Consider the following 18,191-nt stretch of genomic DNA (forward strand, 5'->3'; position numbering starts at 1 on the left):
AAATAAATGTATGATACAGGCTGTATTGGAGCACATCAGGGACTAGTGCTACTTGGTGTTTTATCCAGCAATGATTACTGAGCTAAAATTGATAGTTAGCATTATTGAGTTTTTATTTGACACCCTCATCACTCCACAACGCTATGTTATGTTATAGCCTGTATGTAAGACACGTTAGCCACGCATCGAAAGCGGTCTTAATTAATTGAAACCTTGCCCTCCGCAGTGCTAACGTAAGGTGAGCTAGTAGTGACAGTAACGTTAATCTTATACAGTATATTAGCGTTTAGCGCTCTTTATTAGCGCTTAGCGCTCTACTGCTTTAAGATGGCGGCTGTTTGCTAACGCTGCCCAGACGCGGCCTAGTCTGTCATTGCGCATCTAGTTCAACATACATGTGATCTCTATGAGACTCACTGGACGCCACCTGCAACTAACGTAGCATGAGCGGGCTAGAATTTAGCAACGTCGGCGTCGTTTGTAGCGGTTGTCGGCTGCAGTAAGTTTTTTTTTTTTGCTTCTTCCTCTACGCACGTGACATCAGCGCGTTGTCCCGCATTAAAAGTAGTCCGAGCAAAACGTGATGCTTAGAGCTGTCAAAATAAACGATTACTCGAGGTGAATAAAATTACTCGGATCAGTTTTTAAACTCGAGTTACTCGAGTTGCTCGAGTATTCGTTTCAGCTCTAATTCCAATGGATTAAACCGTAAGGACGTACGCCTTCACTCCCAGCCAAAAGTCTCCAAAATAAACAAGAAAACATATGTGTTCTCTTAATGTAAGTTCAAGTCGCGGGGGCAGCAGCTTTAGCAGGAAGGTCCAGACTTCCCTCTCCCTAGCCATTTTAACCAGCTCCTCCAGCGGGATCCCAAGGCATTCCTAGGTCAGCCGAGAGAGAGAGTCTCTCCTGCGTGTCCTGGGTCATCCCCGGGGTCTCCCGCCGGTGGGACATGCCTGGAACACCTCTCCAGGGAGGCTTCCAGGAGGCATCCGAACCTGATGCCCGAGCCACTTCAACTGGCTCCTCTCAATGCGGAGGAGTAGCAGCTTGACACAGTGTCCCTTCGGGATGACCGAGCTTCTCACCCTATCTCTAAGTGAGAGCCCGGAGGAAACTCATTTTGGCCGCTTGTATCCGTGATCTTGTTCTTTGAGGGTAGGAACGTAGATCGACTGGTAAATCAAGAGCTCCGCCTTTTGGCTCAGCTCCTTCTTCACCACTACGGACCAGTGCAGTTTCCCCATCACTGCAGACACTGCACCAATCCGCCTGTCGATCTCCTGCTCCCTCCTACCCTCACTCATGAACAAGACCCCAAGATACTTGACTTTGGGCAGGATCTCATCCCCGACCCGGAGAGGGCACACCACCCTTTTCCCACTGAGGACCATGGTCTCGAATGGGGAGGTGCTGACCTTCATCCAAACCACTTTACACTCTGTTGCGAACTGTTCCAGTAAGAGTTGGATGTCACGGCTTGATGAAGCCAACAGCACCACATCATCTGCAAAAAGCAGAGATGCAATGCGTAGGCCACCAAACCCAACCCCCTCAACGCTTCAGCTGCGCCTACAAATTCTGTCGATAAATATTATGAACAGAATCTGTGACAAAGGGTAACCTTGGCGGAGTCCAACCCTCACTGGGAATGAATTCGACTTACTTCCAGCAATGCGGACCAAACTCTGACACAGGTCATACTGGGACCGAACAGCCCTTACCAAGGAGCTCGGTACTCCATAGTCCTGAAGCACCCCCCAAAGGACTCCCCGAAGGACACGGACGAACGCCTTCTCCAAATCCACAAAACACATGTAGACCAGTAGGGCGAACTCCCATGCACCCTTGAGGACCCTGCCAAGAGCTGGTCCACCTTTCCACGGCCAGGATGAAAACCACACTGCTCCTCCTGAATCGGAGATTCGACTTCCCAATGGACCTACTCTCCAGCAACTCTGAATAGAATTTACTGGGGAAGCTGAGAAGTGTGATCCCTCTATAATTGGAATGCAGTAATGCACCCTTCGGCCTCCGGTCCCCCTTCTTAAAAAATGGGGACCACCACCCCGGTCTACCAATCCAGAGGAACTATCCCTGATGTCCATGCAATTGTGATGCTGCTGGATAGTTTTAGGTTACAGCACTATTGTGGCGAGTCACTTTGTGTCAATTCCAAAATTAAGTGGGGGGTATCAGAAACTTATAATTGTGATATCATTTTCACAAAATAATTTAAAATGTATTATATCATGGCTTATCAATATTGTGATATAAAACGCTCCATAATATCGTAATAAGTTGGTTTTTCTTTCCCCATATTGCGCAACACCAGTTCACACATTAAAAACAATTGCACACGATAAGAAGTTGTAGACAGCAGCACAAACTCAAGAACCACACACGCACATACAGTACAAGCCAAAAGTTTTCAATGCAACACAAATGAAGGTCCCAGCCCCATTGATAAAGCAACAAATTCTACTAATCAACCCGGAAAAAGAATACCTGTGAAGTCAGGTGACTCACTCTTGAAGCTCATCAAGAGAATGGCAAGTGTGTGCAAAATGTAATCAGAGTAAGGGGTGGCTACTTTAAAGATACTAGAATATTATACATTACATGTTTTTAGTTATTTTACGGTTTTTTTTGCCAAGCACATAATTCCACATGTGTTCATTTATAGCTTTATTACCTTCAGTTAGAATTTACAATGGAAATGGTCATGAAAATAATACGGGTGTAACGGTACACAAAAATCTCGGTTTGATACGTACCTCGGTTTTGAGGTCACGGTTCGTTTCATTTTTGGTACAGTAAGAAAACAAAATGGAAAATATAAATGTGTTAGTTTTTTATTACACACTTTTGTGCTTTCAACAATAGGAACATTAGCCTATACAAAGCTAGAATTCTGCTCAAAAAGTAGTTGGTATTTAAAGATAATCCAACAACAATTTGCTTTTCAGACCCCGCATATTGGTCAGCTTTCTTTCTGAAAGAAAGACGAAAAAAAGTCCTGTGCTAAAGAGAAAAGCAATCCCAATGACAAATATGTTAACATGTATTTTACAAATGAAATGCCTCAATGAAAAATTTTTTCTTATGAACGGTTTTCAAAAGCTTTATTGGTGGATTTTCTCAAGTTAAAGCGCCACACAGAAATTCATAAATTTAATTGTGTAAACAGGATGTGTGTATTATTATTATTATTTAATTACAGGTGTTTTAGCTCATTTCAATTTATTTTATTTAAATGGGCTATTATTTATTTTGTGTTTATATTTTACAAATGTGATGTAGTATTCATTGATATTGTATATTTTATGTTGTATAACTTTAGTTCCTATGTGAATATTAGTTCCTACTTGTTTTGTTGTGGTAGGGGGGTTTTGTATTGAACACGGGGCCGTGTTGGTTATTATTATAGCAGAGAAGACAGCAGTAAATCAACAAAGACAAGTCAACTGTGCCCCGATCTACCACTCAAGAGATCTGATGGACTCAAAAAGTAGGTTACGATTGCATATTAGTTTGAAAATCGACCGGATCCAACATAACGATCCGAGCTACCGGTAGTAGTATTGACGCAGGAGGGCCGCGTCTCGAGTCAAATAATAAACACTGCCGTTTTTTTCGCGTGCGTCGCGTTGAGCCGCTCCTGGGACGCATCTATCACGCGGCCGCACTGCGACTGGTGTGCATTGGGTGATTGACTCTAACGCCCGCGTTTCACTGGGTTCTCGCGGCGGCCACGTTGTCGCGTCGTTGACGTTTCTTGGTTATATTTTCCTACCGTGTTGGTCCTCATTATAGTAGAGAAGACGGAGTAAATATAATCTACACAAAGAAACTGTAACCCGAACGACTGACAGCCTCGAAAAGTAAGGGTTATAGTACGTCAGAAACTCGTTCCGTACGCGTCCGTTCCTAACCGAGCACCACTTACCGAAACGGTTCAATAATATTACATGTACCGTAACACCCTTACAAAATAAATAAAACGGACGAATGAGAAGGTGTGTCCAAACTTTTGGTCTGTACTGTGCATTACCAGTAACACACACTTTTTTAATTAACATGCAGTTCTGACATACAGTGAGTAAAATAAGTATTTGAACACCCTGCGATTTTGTAGAAGTTCTCCCACTTAGAAATGATCGGTTTGAAATTTTCATGTAGGTGCTTTTCCATTGTGAGAGACAATCTTTAAAATAAAATAAAAAAACAAATTAGAGTGTATGATCTTTTTTTAAACAATTTATTTGTACTATACAGCTGCAAATAAGTATTTGAACACCTGAGAACATGAATGTCAATATTTGGTACATTAGCCTTTGTTTACAATTACAGAGGTCAAGCTTTTCCTGTAACTTTTCACCAGGTTTGCACAGACTGCAGAAGGGATTTTGCAACACTGCTCCACACAGATCTTCTCTAGATCAATCAGGTTTCTGGACTGTCACTGAGAAACACAGAGTATGAGCTTCTTCCAAAGATTTTCTATTGGGTTTAGGTCTGGAGACTGGCCAGGCCCCTTCAGAACCTTGATATGCTTTTTTATGACGCCACTGCTTGGTTATTGTGGCTGTCTGCTTTGGGCCATTGTCATGTTGGAAGACCCAGTCGCGACCCATTTTAAATGCTCTAACTGAGGGAAGCAGGTTATTCCCCAAAATCTCAGAATACATGGCCTTGGCCATCCTCTCCTTAATACAGTGCAGTGGTCCAGTCCCATGTGCAGAAAAACACCCCCAAAGCATGATGCTACCACACCATGCTTCACAGTAGGGAATAGGGATGGTGTTCCTGGGATGGTACTCATCATTCTTCTTCCTCCAAACACTAGGAGTGGAATTAAGATCAAAAAGTTCCATTTTGATCTCATATTACTGCATGACTTTCTCCCATGACTCCTCTGGATCATCCAAATGGTCATTGGCAAACTTAAAACAGGCCTGGACATGTGCTGGTTTAAGCAGGGAAACCTTCCGTGCCATGCATGATTTAAAAACATGAAGTCTTAGTGTATTACCAACAGTAACCTTGGAACGGGTAGTCCCAGCTCCTTTCAATTTATTGACCAGCTGCTCCTGTGTAGTTCTTGGCTGATTCATCACCATTCTTAGGATCATTGAGACCCTACAAGGCAGATCTTGCATGGAGCCCCGGATCTAGGGAGACTGACAGGGATGTTTAACTCTCTTCCATTTTCTAATAATTGCTCCAACGTCAGATCTTACAGTGTATCACAAAAGTGAGTACACCTCTCGCATTTCTGCAGATATTTAAGTATATCTTTTCGTGGGACAACACTGACAAAATGACACTTTGACACAATGAAAAGTAGTCTATGTGCAGCGTATACTAGTATAATAGTTAATTTATTTTCCCCTCAAAATAACTCAAAATATAGCCATTAATATCTAAACCCCTGGCAACAAAAGTGAGTACACCCCTTAGTTAAAGTTGTTAATATTAACATACAACATATCAACTGTCAATATTTTGTGTGGCCACCACTCTTATCCAGAACTGCATTTACTCTCCTGGGCATGGAGTTGACCAGAGCTTCACAGGTTGCCACTGGAATGCTCTTCCACTCCTCCATGACGACATTGCGGAGGTACCGGATATTTGAGACTTTGAGCACCTCCACCTTCCGCTTGAGGATCCCCCAAAGATGTTCTATTAGGTTCAAGTCTGGAGACACGCTTGGCCAGTCCATCACCTTTACTCTCAGCCTCTCCAGTAAAACAGTGGTCATCTTGGAGGTGTGTTTGGGGTCATTGTCATGCTGGAACACTGCCCTGCGACCCAGTTTCCGGATGGAGGGGATCATGCTCTGCTGCAGTATTTCACAGTACATGTTGGAGTTTATGTTTCCCTCAATGGAATGTAACTCTCCAACACCTGCAGCACTCATGCAGCCCAAGACCATGACATTCCCACCATGCTTGACTGTAGGCATGACACACCGATCTTTGCCCTCCTTACCTGGTCGCCGCCACACACGCTTGAGACCATCGGAACCAAACAAATTTATCTTCGTCTCATCAGACCATAGGACATGGTTCCAGCAATCTTTGTGCTTTGTTGACAAGTCTTCAGCAAGCTGTTTGCGGGCTTTATTGTGTACAGTCTTCAGAAGAGGCTTCCTCCTGGGTTGACAGCCATGCACACCAATTTGATGTAGAGTGCGGCGTATGGTCTGAGCACTAACAGGCTGACCACACACTTCTTCAATCTCTGCAGCAAGTCTGACAGCACTCCTGTGACGATTTTTCAAAGAAAGCATTTGGATGTGACGCTCAGCACGTGTGCTCAGCTTCTTTGGACGACCAACCCGAGGCCTGTTCTGAGTGGACCCTGCTCTTTTAAAACATTGGATGATCTTAGCCACTGTGCTGCAGCACAGTTTCAGGGTGTTGGCAATCTTCTTGTAGCATTGGCCATCTTCATGTAGCGCAACAATATGACTTTTAAGATCCTCAGAGAGTTCTTTGCCATGTGGTGCCATGTTGAAACTTTCAGTGACCAGTATGAGAGAGTGTGAGAGCTGCACTACAAATTTGAACACACCTGCTCCATATGCACACCGGGACCTCGTAACACTAACAAGTCACATGACACTTTGGAGGGAAATGACAAGCAGTACTCAATTTGGACATTTAGGGATGTAGTTTCTAAAGGGTGGACTCACTTTTGTTCCCAGGGGTTTAGATATTAATGGCTATATTTTGAGGGGAAAATAAATCAACTCTTTATATGAGCTGCACCCAGACTACTTTTCATTGTGTCAAAGTGTCATTTTGTCAGTGTTGTCCCATGAAAAGATATACTTAAATATCTGCGGAAATGCGAGGGTTGTACTCACTTTTGTGATACACTGCATATGACGAAAGCTGCTTGGCAATTGCCCTGTAACTCTTTCCAGCCTTGTAGAGGTCTACAATTCTGTCTCTGGTGTCTTTGGACAGTGTGGGGTGGACAGGTGTTTATATGCAGCTAACTGCCTTAAACAGGTCAAAAAGTCATCTCAAAAAGTCCACCTCCACTCCACCTATTTAGGAAAATAAGTGGAGTGGAGGTGGACTTTTTAAAGGCTAGTAACAGGTCTTTGATGCTCACAATTCTAACTAATAGACAGGTGTTCAAATACTTATTTGCAGCAGTATAATAAATAATAAATAATAATACCTATTTACCCAAATAAATCAACAAATAAGCCGCACTGGACTATAAGCCACAGGATTCAAAAGGAGGAAAAAAAGTAGCGGCTTATAGTCCGAAAATTACGGTAAGTCTCTAGATCTCACGCAACACAATAACAAGCACACACACAATCCTGTGGGTGCACATTGTACACGTGCAACTTGGACAACCATTTAAAGTTTATCACCAAGTCTGCTCATTACCAGCTAAAATTATTTACCGGATTTAAGAGGCGTCTGTCTAAACAAGACTTGGGAAAAACTGATCTATGCATTCATTTTTTGTAGATTGGATTTTTACAATGGTGTATTTACAGGTCTTACCAAAAAGATCAATTTGACACCTCCGATAGATGTCCAATTCATTTGGACAATCCACAGAGGCAGTTTTCACGTTTTTCAGAGAAAAACACTGGACTCATCTTTAAAAGAAAGGGAAAAAAATGTCAATCTCACGCCGTTGGTGTAAATATATTCACCTTTAAAATCTTACACATTGGATAAAATACTTTGTTTTTTTTATTTTAAGAATTGTTGTGTACATTTTGGGAGGTTACAGTTGTTGTGCCAGCCTAAAATCCAAGTGGCATTTTCCCACTCCCACCTGGAAGGCTTCATGCGACCATGCACTCAATTGGTTGTTTGACAGATTTTACAGCGGCGATAAATGTGAACCTTTTGCCGGAGTCAGCTAACAGGCTGGCAAGCTATCTTCCATTTTGGTAGGGGCGACAAGAGGTCTTTTCATACCCTTTCAGTCAATTGAAATGAGTTTATCACTAGTAAACGTCCAATCCATTTGAAGTGGAATAGCGTACTGCAAGAATGCTATTTTTAGACCGCAAGGCTGCGTGACGTCACCATCGTGAACCGGAAGGGGGTCAACATAGAAGCACGCTTGCAACCAATGCTAGTAATGCTCGTTTTCTGCTGGTAATCTTTCAAAAAAAGAGTAAACACTGCTGCTACGGAACTTGTAGAAACGACCACATATGAAGGATGTTTTCTTCATACGTTTCCTGAAGCCAAAAACTCAGAGAGGAAAAATTGTCAGTGTTGGCACGTTACTTTAAAAAAGTAATTAGTTACATTACTCACTACTTCTTCCAAAAAGTAACTGAGTTAGTAACTGAATTACTCTATAGTAAAAGTAACTAGTTACCAGGGAAAGTAACTATTCCCGTTACTTTAAAAAGAACTTGTTATATGTCAAAGAATTTGAAATTTTCCGAGCAGTATTCAAGTCAGTGGAATAGAGAAGAACAGACAGGGAGTTAACTTGTTAGGTGCTTCAGCAGATTTGAATTGCTTACCACAGATGTCGACAAAAGCTTTGCCCCGGGACATAAATTACACATTACATGCAGATTCTTTCCTTTAATTTCGACAAACTTGAAATAGTGTCTATATCTCCACCTCATAAAGGACAATTTTTCTTCTGAATGCTCCGCCATCCCAACCATGTGCATCTGTTTTGCGTGGGTGTGTTTGCCGCACGCACTGTTCCGGTTTGCTTGTGAAATCACCGGCTCTGATTGGCTTACCACGACACATGACTCTAACCCTCAGCCAATCACAATCACTTCCATCGCATCTCTCGAGGGGATGCATTCAGGTAGGCTCGTTTCCCGACAATTCACGTCACCTTCAAAGCGTCTGCCGTCCTCAAGATGGAAACAGAATTATTGCTGGCTGACAGTGGGAGATGGGAACGAGGCTAGCATCAGGTGTAGCAAACACAGAAATGTTACCAAACTTTGGAAAGCATTGTCTAATTGAATGAGCAGGGACAAACAGCTTGGAGTCAGAAGTACGTGCGCTATTCTCGAACCTGAACGCACCCCCAGTCTTGGATGATAAATCAACAGAGCAGAGAGTCGACTCAACACGGCTGGTAGTTTCTTCAATTTATTCAGAGTAAGTAACGCACCGCTTTTGACCGTCAGTAACGGTAACGGCGTTGTAACGGCGGAAAAAGTAATTAGTTAAGATTACCCCGTTACTGAAAAAAATAACGCCGTTACGTAACGGCGTTATTTATAACGGCGTTACTCCCAACACTGAAAATTGTAAACAATGGATTAACTTTTGCGGACGTCCAAAAGACCAGTTTAACACCAGCAAGGTGAAGCCATTCAGCTTCATATGCATTAAACATTTTGTTGGGGGCCATGGTCCGACAGATCGACAATACTGCCCCGAAGAGGTAAGCCATTTTGATATTTTTACTTATTTTTTAGCGTGGCGTTTTGCCGTGCTACTTGTCTGACAATGAATGACTTGGAATTTTTTTTTAATTTTATTCATATATCACAACAGTCATGTAGGCCTACTTTTCTAAAATACAGATGTTTAAATAAATAAGCCATGTTTGGCCTTGGTCTTTTTGTAGTAAGCCTGTTCATGCCTACAGGTAGGCTCTACATTTACCAGCTTTACTTTTTCTGTTGTAAGGAAACAACCTTAGTATGGGGGAAGTGTAAATAAATTACCGGTAATAGAATTAAGATTTGTTATTAATGAAAAAATTTAAAGTGTTCAGTGGCTGTCACTGAGTAGCATTTGCGATCGCTACACAAAAATAGCAATATAAATGACCCCCAAGAACAGTCAGAGACGTAAGACAGAGAATATATAAGAAAGACAGGAAATATAGTGGTAAAGGATAGCTTGCTGAAACAGGAGAATGTCATTGTCAGTTTCGTAAGGCAATGCACACAAGAAAAAGGTGTCGATAAAAATGCTACCTCTGGATCAGGCCAGTGCTCCCCCCCCCCATCTTTTTCAGCCCTCGACAGTCAAGCCATCTCTTTAACTGAAAATGTGTATGTTCTTCCACATCTTTACCAGTGAATTTGGCACCAGCGACATCATTTTCGGACTTGGTAGGTTTAGCTCAGTAAACATCTAGTTCGTACACTATTTACATGCATCTACTATGAAGGATAAACCAGAGTTTGACCCCCATAGCAACAGTTGCTAACGTCATGAATATTAATGAGTAGGGGTGTAACGGTACACAAAAATCTTGGTTCGGTACGTACCTCGGTTTTGAGGTCACTGTTCGGTTCATTTTCGGTACAGTAAGAAAACAAAATGCAAAATATAAATGTGCTAGTTGTTTATTACACACTTTTGTGCTTTCAACAATAGGAACATTAGCCTATACAAAGCTAGAATTCATCTCAAAAAGTAGCGGGTATTTAAAGATAATCCAACAACAATTTGCCTTTCAGGCCCCACGTATTGGTCAGCTTTCTTTCTGTAAGAAAGAAGAAAAAAAGTCCTGTGCTAAAGAGAAAAGCAATCCCAATGTCAAAGATGTTAAAATGTATTTTGCAAATGAAATGGCTCAATGAAACACTTTTTTTTTTCTTATGAACGGCTTTTAAAAGCTTTATTGGTGGATTTTCTCAAGTCAAAGCGCCACACAGAATTCATAAATTTAATTGTGTAATCAGGATCTGGGTATTATTCTTATTATTTAAGTACAGGTGTTTTAGCTCATTTCAATTTATTTTATTTAAATGGGCTATTATTTATTTTATTATGTGTTTATATTTTACAAATGTGATGTAGTATTAATTTATATTGTATATTTTATGTTGTATAACTTTAGTTCCTATGTGAATATTAGTTCCTACTTGTTTTGTTGTGGTAGGAGGGTTTTGTATTGAACACGGGGCCGTGTTGGTTATTATTATAGCAGAGAAGACAGCAGTAAATCAACAAAGACAAGTCAACTGTGCCCGGCTCTACCACTCAAGAGATCTGATGGACTCAAAAAGTGGGTTATGATTGCATATTAGTTTGAAAATCGACCGGATCCACCGTATTTTTACACGAGTGACTTCCAGTCCTGCCAAGCCTAGCTACTGTTAGTAGTATTGACGCAGGAGGGTCGCGTCTCGCGTCAAATAATAAAATCTGGCGTTCTTTTCGCATGCGTCACGTTGAGCCGCTTCTGGGACGCGTCTAACACGCGGCCGCACTGCGACTGGTGTGCATTGGCTGATTGACTTTAAGCCTGCATTTCACTGCGTTCTCGCGGCGGCCACGTTGTTGCGCCGTTGACGTTTCTGGGTTATACTGTCCTACCGTGTTGGTCCTCATTATACTAGAGAAGACGGAGTAAATATAATGTACACAAAGAAACTCTAACCCGATCGACTCACAGCCTCGAAAAGTAAGGGTTACATTATGTCAGAAACTCGTTCGGTACGCCTCCGTTCCGAACCGAGCACCACGTACTGAAACGGTTCAATACAAATACATGTACCGTTACACCCTTATTAATGAGCAAAGGTGACATGAGGTACACTATTGGACGTCTATTTACATCTATGTCAGCCATGCAGGGTTCGAGCAGTGTCTGACCGAGCAATGATAGCAATGACTTTACATTAAAGTATGTAGTATGTAGTAATTTAGTATCAAATATGTATATTTTTAAACGAGATAGCGATACAGTATCGGGATCAGACAATACTACACAGTCGGATGTCGGAATCGATACAACACTAATTTAAATGGAAAAATCCCTCTACAAAAGACATCTGATAGAGTAGACTGACATCCATTAAAAGTGTTTCTTTAAAATTCGTGCCATTGACGCCCATATATGTCTAATCCATTTGGACGGTTCACGTCTATCGCAGTCAATGGCAGTTTTGACATTTTTCTGAGAAAATCACTCATCTTTAAAGAAAGAAAAAAGGGCAATCGGATGTTGCTGGTGTAAACCTATTCACCTTTAAAATCTTACGCACATGTTAAAAACCCTTATTGTTTTCCATTTGGGTGGCATTACGACAAATTTAGAAATTGTTCTGTATGTTTTGGGAGTATTCGGATGCTGCGCTAGCCTAAAATCCAAGTGGCATCTTTGCGCTCCCACCTGGACGACTTGGCTTGACTGGACGCGGGGCGACCACGCGGTTGTTTATTTGACTATTTTGTTTATTTTACAGCGGCGACAAACGTTAAGGTTTGGCCGAAGTCGGCTAACAAGCTAGCCAGCTAGCTTCCACATCGCTCGGGTGGCTCGGAAGGGATGCTAGCCGACGCGGCGGCTAATGCTCTGCTAGCCCGCCTCTGCGCGCGGGGACGCGGGGAGAACCGCGAGGCGAACCGCAGTGGCTCCGCGAGGAGGAGGTCTGTCATATTGGCGGAAAAGGCGAGCGATGCGAGCAGGGTCGGAGGGAGCTCCCGCCGGGTCGCGTTTAGCTCCCGCCGCGTTAGCCACCTAGCTCCGCGGGGGTAAAAACAGCCCCGGCAGCCTCCTCCTCCTCCTTACACGTGTGGAGCTCGGAGAAAAAGTCCGTCCGGGGCGACGCCGACGCCGCCGACGAACAGAGCCGACGAAGGAAGCCCGAATCGCGGTACTCACCAGCTCCGGCGGCCGCAGCGACGCTCGCTCCCTCCCTCGCAGCCCGGCGAAACGGTCTCCTCCGTTGGTCCGGTGAGCGCGTGAAGAACGCCGCCGCCGCCGCTGCTTCTCGCTGCTGCTTATTTCCAAGGACACAAAATCGCCATGACAGTTAGGAAAAATGCATAAAAAATGAGCGGGCGGAGGGAGGGAGGCTGATGGGGAGGAGGGCAGGACGGAAAGGAGGAGGCGGAGGAGGAGGAGTGCATCAGTGGTGGGATCCACATCCACCCAAAAATAAGTGCACGCTGGCTGGATGGATGTGGAGCCCGGGAGGGAGATGACATCTCCACGGTTGTACTAGACCAGGCAAAATGGCCCCCATAAGAGTTTTGGGAGTCGAGACAAAGTCCAATTCGATTGGAGGTCTATCGCTGTCAATGGCAGCCAAGAGTTAAACGTACTTGTCGAACTATATCATTACATATCATGAAAAGGAAGTGGCCAAAAATATACAGGAAATGAAATTGCATTGAGTCTCTTTATGTTGTATTGCGTTAAAACTTGTAAGAAGTTTAAAATAAGAAACAAAAACCAGGAAAAAAATGCAAAAACTCGAAAAGTCCCGAAAATTTGCGAAACACAATGAGAAGAAAATGTGTGGGGAACCACACGTCGAGATGGATTCGATTGGATGTCCATCACCCAAGGGCGTAGGTTTGCATAGGGACGGTAGGGACATAACACTACCAACATTAAACTGTGTGAGCTTGTTAACCTGCAAAACTCGGAAGCTGCTTGGAGAGAAATATCCTCCTTTATGTGTTTCCTACTGTTAAAGTTACTTAACCTGTGAGAAATTTGGTGAATTGCTGGAAACTATAGAACCAGAAAAACGTGAGCCGACGCTGCTTAGAGAGAGAGGACTTAGTCTGTGTTTCACAGAAAAGTGTTGTCGACAGAAAAAATAAAAATAAAAAACACATGCTGCTGCTTTTCTTCTTGTAAATGGCCTGGTTTAGAAGGAAAGAAGGCTAGAGCATGTTGTGACTTTACGCTTTTGACACCAAATACCTATTATTGCATTTCATTTATTAAATAAAATGTATTTATTTTCTGCATTATTTATTTAAAAATATTTTTATTTGCAGCCTATGCAGACATTTTTTCAGATAATCATACATAAATCATAATCAAGGTAAAAAGTTTAATTAATCCCGATTTAGATTATTCTCCATAATTGCTCAACCCACTGATGGAATTTAGAGATGAGAATAAGGGGGAAGAAAATGAAGGGGCAACCATTTAAAACAATGTGTTGTTATAGGTTAAGTAGTATACCCCCCCAATAAATAAATAATAAACACATAACACAAAAAAAACAACCACTGTAAATTTCCTTTATATGGAGCAAGGGGGAAATTTAAACTCACCTGTTCAATTAACTCATTTAATTATGTTGTTAGACCTGCAAAAAAAAAAAAAAAAAAAAAAAACTTAAAAAGAAAATGAAAAAAAAAATGAAAAAAAACACGCAAAAAAAAAAAAAAAAACGAAACGAAAAAGCAAGCTGAAAAATGCGGAAAGTTTTTGTTGAATTCTGCTTATTTGAAATGTCCATAACACTCTGATTTATTTTTCTTTTCATAGTATTTAACTTATTGGCTGCCATGGACGGCGCTTGACATCCAGTCCAATGCAGAAAGCAGACAATTAAAACAGACACACAATTAACTCACCTTGGACAGCCATGTTGGTTCGGACATGCCGGTCTGAGGCAGTTGCCATGGCAACTGATGCTGATCTCTTGTGTCAGCCGTCTGTGTGTCATAAGCATCCATTTGCTCGGTATTCCTGTGAATTTAAAGGGTTTTTTTTTTTCTTCACAAATGACCTCAGTTTCGACAACAAAAAAGGAAACACTGGCAATTATAATTGTTTGTTTTCGTGGTTTAAAAAATGCGGAAAGCATAAAAACTTTAGTTAATATAACAAATTATATTAAAAATGATCATATTTTGGCTGTGGATTTTACAGTATGCAAGTATAAAAAGCTAACAATGACAAAATTCTAAAATAAGTATATCAGTAAAAAATTACAATTTTCAAATTTATTGTTGTATTTATCATTAATTTTCTATATATTTTTTCATTATAGAAAAAAAAATAGATAGATAGATAGATAGATAGATAGATAGATAGATAGATAGATAGATAGATAGATAGATAGATAGATAGATAGATAGATAGATAGATAGATAGATAGATAGATAGATAGATAGATAGATAGATGATATATGCTGTTTTTGTTTTTTAACTTTTTTAATGCACTCATGTATTTGTAAATGCTTGTTTTATGTATTATTGACAATTCAGGCATCAAGAGGTCAAAGTAAATCACTGTATTAAAATGAAAATATTTTTTATTTTCACCATGTTCATCATTTTTAAACCCTTTTATGGTATTAGTATTGTTGTTACTTAGCAAGTGTTTATGGGTCTCGTGGACCCGCTAAAGTTTTGGGCTTTCAAAACACCACAATCCAATAATTTGCTCTTGAAATACCCAATATATGTTTACTAAATACAAATTTCCAAGTTATATGAATTGCAAACATGGTTAATATTTGCTCTTTACCTTTAGTAGATCACCTTTGTGAATTAAAAAGGAAAATCGGTTATAATGAAGAGGAGTGGAAAAGCACATTTACAAATGAAGAAAGATTTTTCGCAACTATGGATTTATATTCATTTGAACTTTATTAGACATTGAACACATCATTCTTAACACATCAGCCGCATTGAATTCTTTGCTTATCTTTGCCTATACAAAACAGGAGGGGCCATGTTTTAGGCTATGCGTGTTACATACAGTATGTAATTATTCCACTTGCTGTAAGTGTATTGTGTTTTTCTGTCCATCTTGGGTCCACAGACTTCGCAGTGTTTTTTTTTTTTTTGTTGCCACAACCAGGAATAACGAAAAAAAATGTTACTTAGCCCTTTCTCACTTGCAAGGAATAAATGTCAGACATTTACTGCAACAGCATCACATACTTACTTCTAATTCAGCAGATGGTGGTTCTGTCTGTCAAGTGGATGGGGCATCAGCATTCTCCTCCTGAATTCTCATGATGGCTGCAGAAGCTGGTGTTCTTGGAATGCGTTGTCTGTTGGGGATTTGAGGTCTCACCAGTGCATTCCCCAAAAGCGTCCCCTTTGGAGTTTCCCCCTGTTCCACTCTGTGTTCAGTGCCATCCAGATGACAAAGGCGTACGATGATACTTCCCACATGTCAAAGAATATCACCAGTGGTCAGCGTAGGGTTCTCCTTTTGCAGCTGTAGGAAGTCACCATGTTGTCCAGTGTCCCCTCCTTTTGTAGCATTGTAATGCATGATTATCTCAGGCTTTTGATGCTCCAGGTCACAGATTCTCCCATCTCTGGGCCGCGTACTCATGAGTACCACATTCTTGCCTTTCTTTGGGGCATATAGGAGACCAGAGACGTGTCAGCTGTGTACACAAACTTGAAAGACTTGGCAGGCCTGTTCTTTATGGTCAGCAGTTGGAATGGGAGCTCAGATTTGTTTTTCCGGATCGTTCCTACCAGTAGTGTTACCAGGATGACAGGTGTGGGTGGGCATTAGTCTTACCTGGGTGGGCAAAAAAAAAAGAAAAGATACAATGCTCAAGTAGGTCGAAATCCAGCGTTGGGCTACTGCACCTTAAAACATGTTTTGTTTTGTTTTCTCCTAGAGATAACTGTGGTTGTGATTTGGTCAAAGCAAATAAAAGTTGATTTGATTTGATTTGACTTAGAACACATCCATAACTGAACAGTATGACCATGCAGGTGACTAAAACTTAGAACACGTCAGTACTATATGAAGGGGATACCATATGCCAGGGGTCGGGAACCTATGGCTCGCGAGCCATATCTGGCTCTTTTGACGGCCGCATCTGGCTCGCAGACAAATCTAATTATTAAAAAAAAAGCTTAGTTATACTCCTTTGCGCGTTGCGCAACACGGTGACGATCCCTGCCGACTAGAAAGCCAGTTCGCAGTTATTTTAGTGGGAAAGTGGCAAACATACATGTCGTTGCGTCTATCTATCTATTTATCTGTTTATCAATCGCATTGGCAACGCAGATGAGGCAGGCACTGATCGAGTGGGGTCGCTGTATTTTGCTGTCAAAAAGAGCGGCCGATGTGCGCATGTGCGTAGTAATTTTCCCATGGTTTTAGTTTCTTTTTCCCCGCCAATTTTACAAAACCCTTTCGAGATGATGGCAAAAAGAAAAAAAGAAGAGGAGTATTGTACTTTTCAGAGGAATTTGCCTTTGCGGAGAGAGCAGTTTCTGCGGTGTGTCTTATTTGCAATGATAAAATTGCATCTATGTAAAGGTCAAATATAAAGCGGCACTTCGACACCCGCCATACTACATTTGGATCGAAATATTCGGCGGGGGACAACAGGAAGAAAGCATGTCAAGAGCTTCTTACAAGAGTGCAAGCTAGTCAGTAGCAACGCCGTGTTTGGACCAAACAAAGTGACTGGAATTCGGCTAGCTTTGCTGGCACTTTAGCAATTGTTAGGAACGGGAAGCCATTCACCGATGGGGAGTACACCAAAGCATCCATGCTTGATGTTGCCAATGAACTTTTTGACGACTTTTCGGATAAAGACAAGATTATTAAACAGATAAAAGACATGCCCCTGTCAGCAAGAACTGTTCACAAACGTACCATCATGATGTCAAATCAAATAGTGGCAACGCATGAAGGACATAAATTCGGCTCCATTTTTTTCACTCGCTTTGGATGAGTCAACGGACGTGAGAAGTTTATCACAGTTCAGCGTGATCGCAAGGTATGTTGTCGTCTACACACTACATGACGAAAGTCTGGCAGTTTTGGCTATGCAAGGGACAACAAGAGGGAAACATTTATTCAAGTCCTTCATTTAGTTCGCTAAAGAAAAAAAATCTACCAATGGACAAACTTGTGTTCCGTGTATGGTTGGAAAAAACATGATTCGTGTCGTTTCTTCGTGAACATGAAAAGAGACGTATCCTAACTTTCTGAATACCTGCATGACGCTTAACCTCATCAAGTATCAACCAGACTACAAAGCTATCAGCAACACCATGCAGCACCAGAAGTCGCATTAATGGTGAGAAATACTCATTATTGATTAGCAACAGCATAAAAATGTTATTAAAAAGAATTCGGAGACTTATTGTACTTTAAAAAGGTTGAAATGAGATAAAATGCACACATTACTCATATTTTTGGTTTTAAACATATTGTATGGCTCTCACGGAATTACATTTTTAAAAATGTGGTATTTATGGCTCTCTCAGCCAAAAAGGTTCCCGACCCCTGCCATACGCGGTGCCAAGACTGCCATTAGTACTACATCCAGTTTTCTTTGGGTAGGCAGAGCACGTCCGTGGGTGGGCATTGCCCAACCCTTGCCCCCCGGTAATGCCCCTGGTTCCTACCATAGTTAGTTTTCTCTTTCGGAGATCCTGTCCTAGCTTGTGTGAGGTAAAAAATATATGGCGGAAAACACTTAGGTGACTTGAAGTTCCGCTCTGAGACC

At 41.6% G+C, this 18,191-nt stretch overlaps 1 protein-coding gene across 4 annotated transcripts in view; it reads right to left on the reverse strand.

Annotated features, from left to right (window-relative positions):
• Window positions 1–12,940, reverse strand: part of chd6 (chromodomain helicase DNA binding protein 6) — an 88,164-nt gene extending 75,224 nt beyond the window's left edge. For 3 of the 4 annotated variants that reach the window (XM_057845626.1, XM_057845624.1, XM_057845622.1), the window contains exon 1: window positions 12,604–12,940. The gene's annotated coding sequence lies outside the window, so the exon portion shown is untranslated. Of the gene's footprint in view, window positions 1–7,538; window positions 9,405–12,603 lie in introns of those variants that run through there. The other variant, XM_057845623.1, reaches the window with a different exon arrangement.
• Window positions 12,941–18,191: the final 5,251 nt, after the last annotated feature.

The sequence above is a fragment of the Corythoichthys intestinalis genome, chromosome 9 (assembly GCF_030265065.1).
Source record: "Corythoichthys intestinalis isolate RoL2023-P3 chromosome 9, ASM3026506v1, whole genome shotgun sequence".
NCBI classification, from domain to species: Eukaryota; Metazoa; Chordata; class Actinopteri; order Syngnathiformes; family Syngnathidae; genus Corythoichthys; species Corythoichthys intestinalis.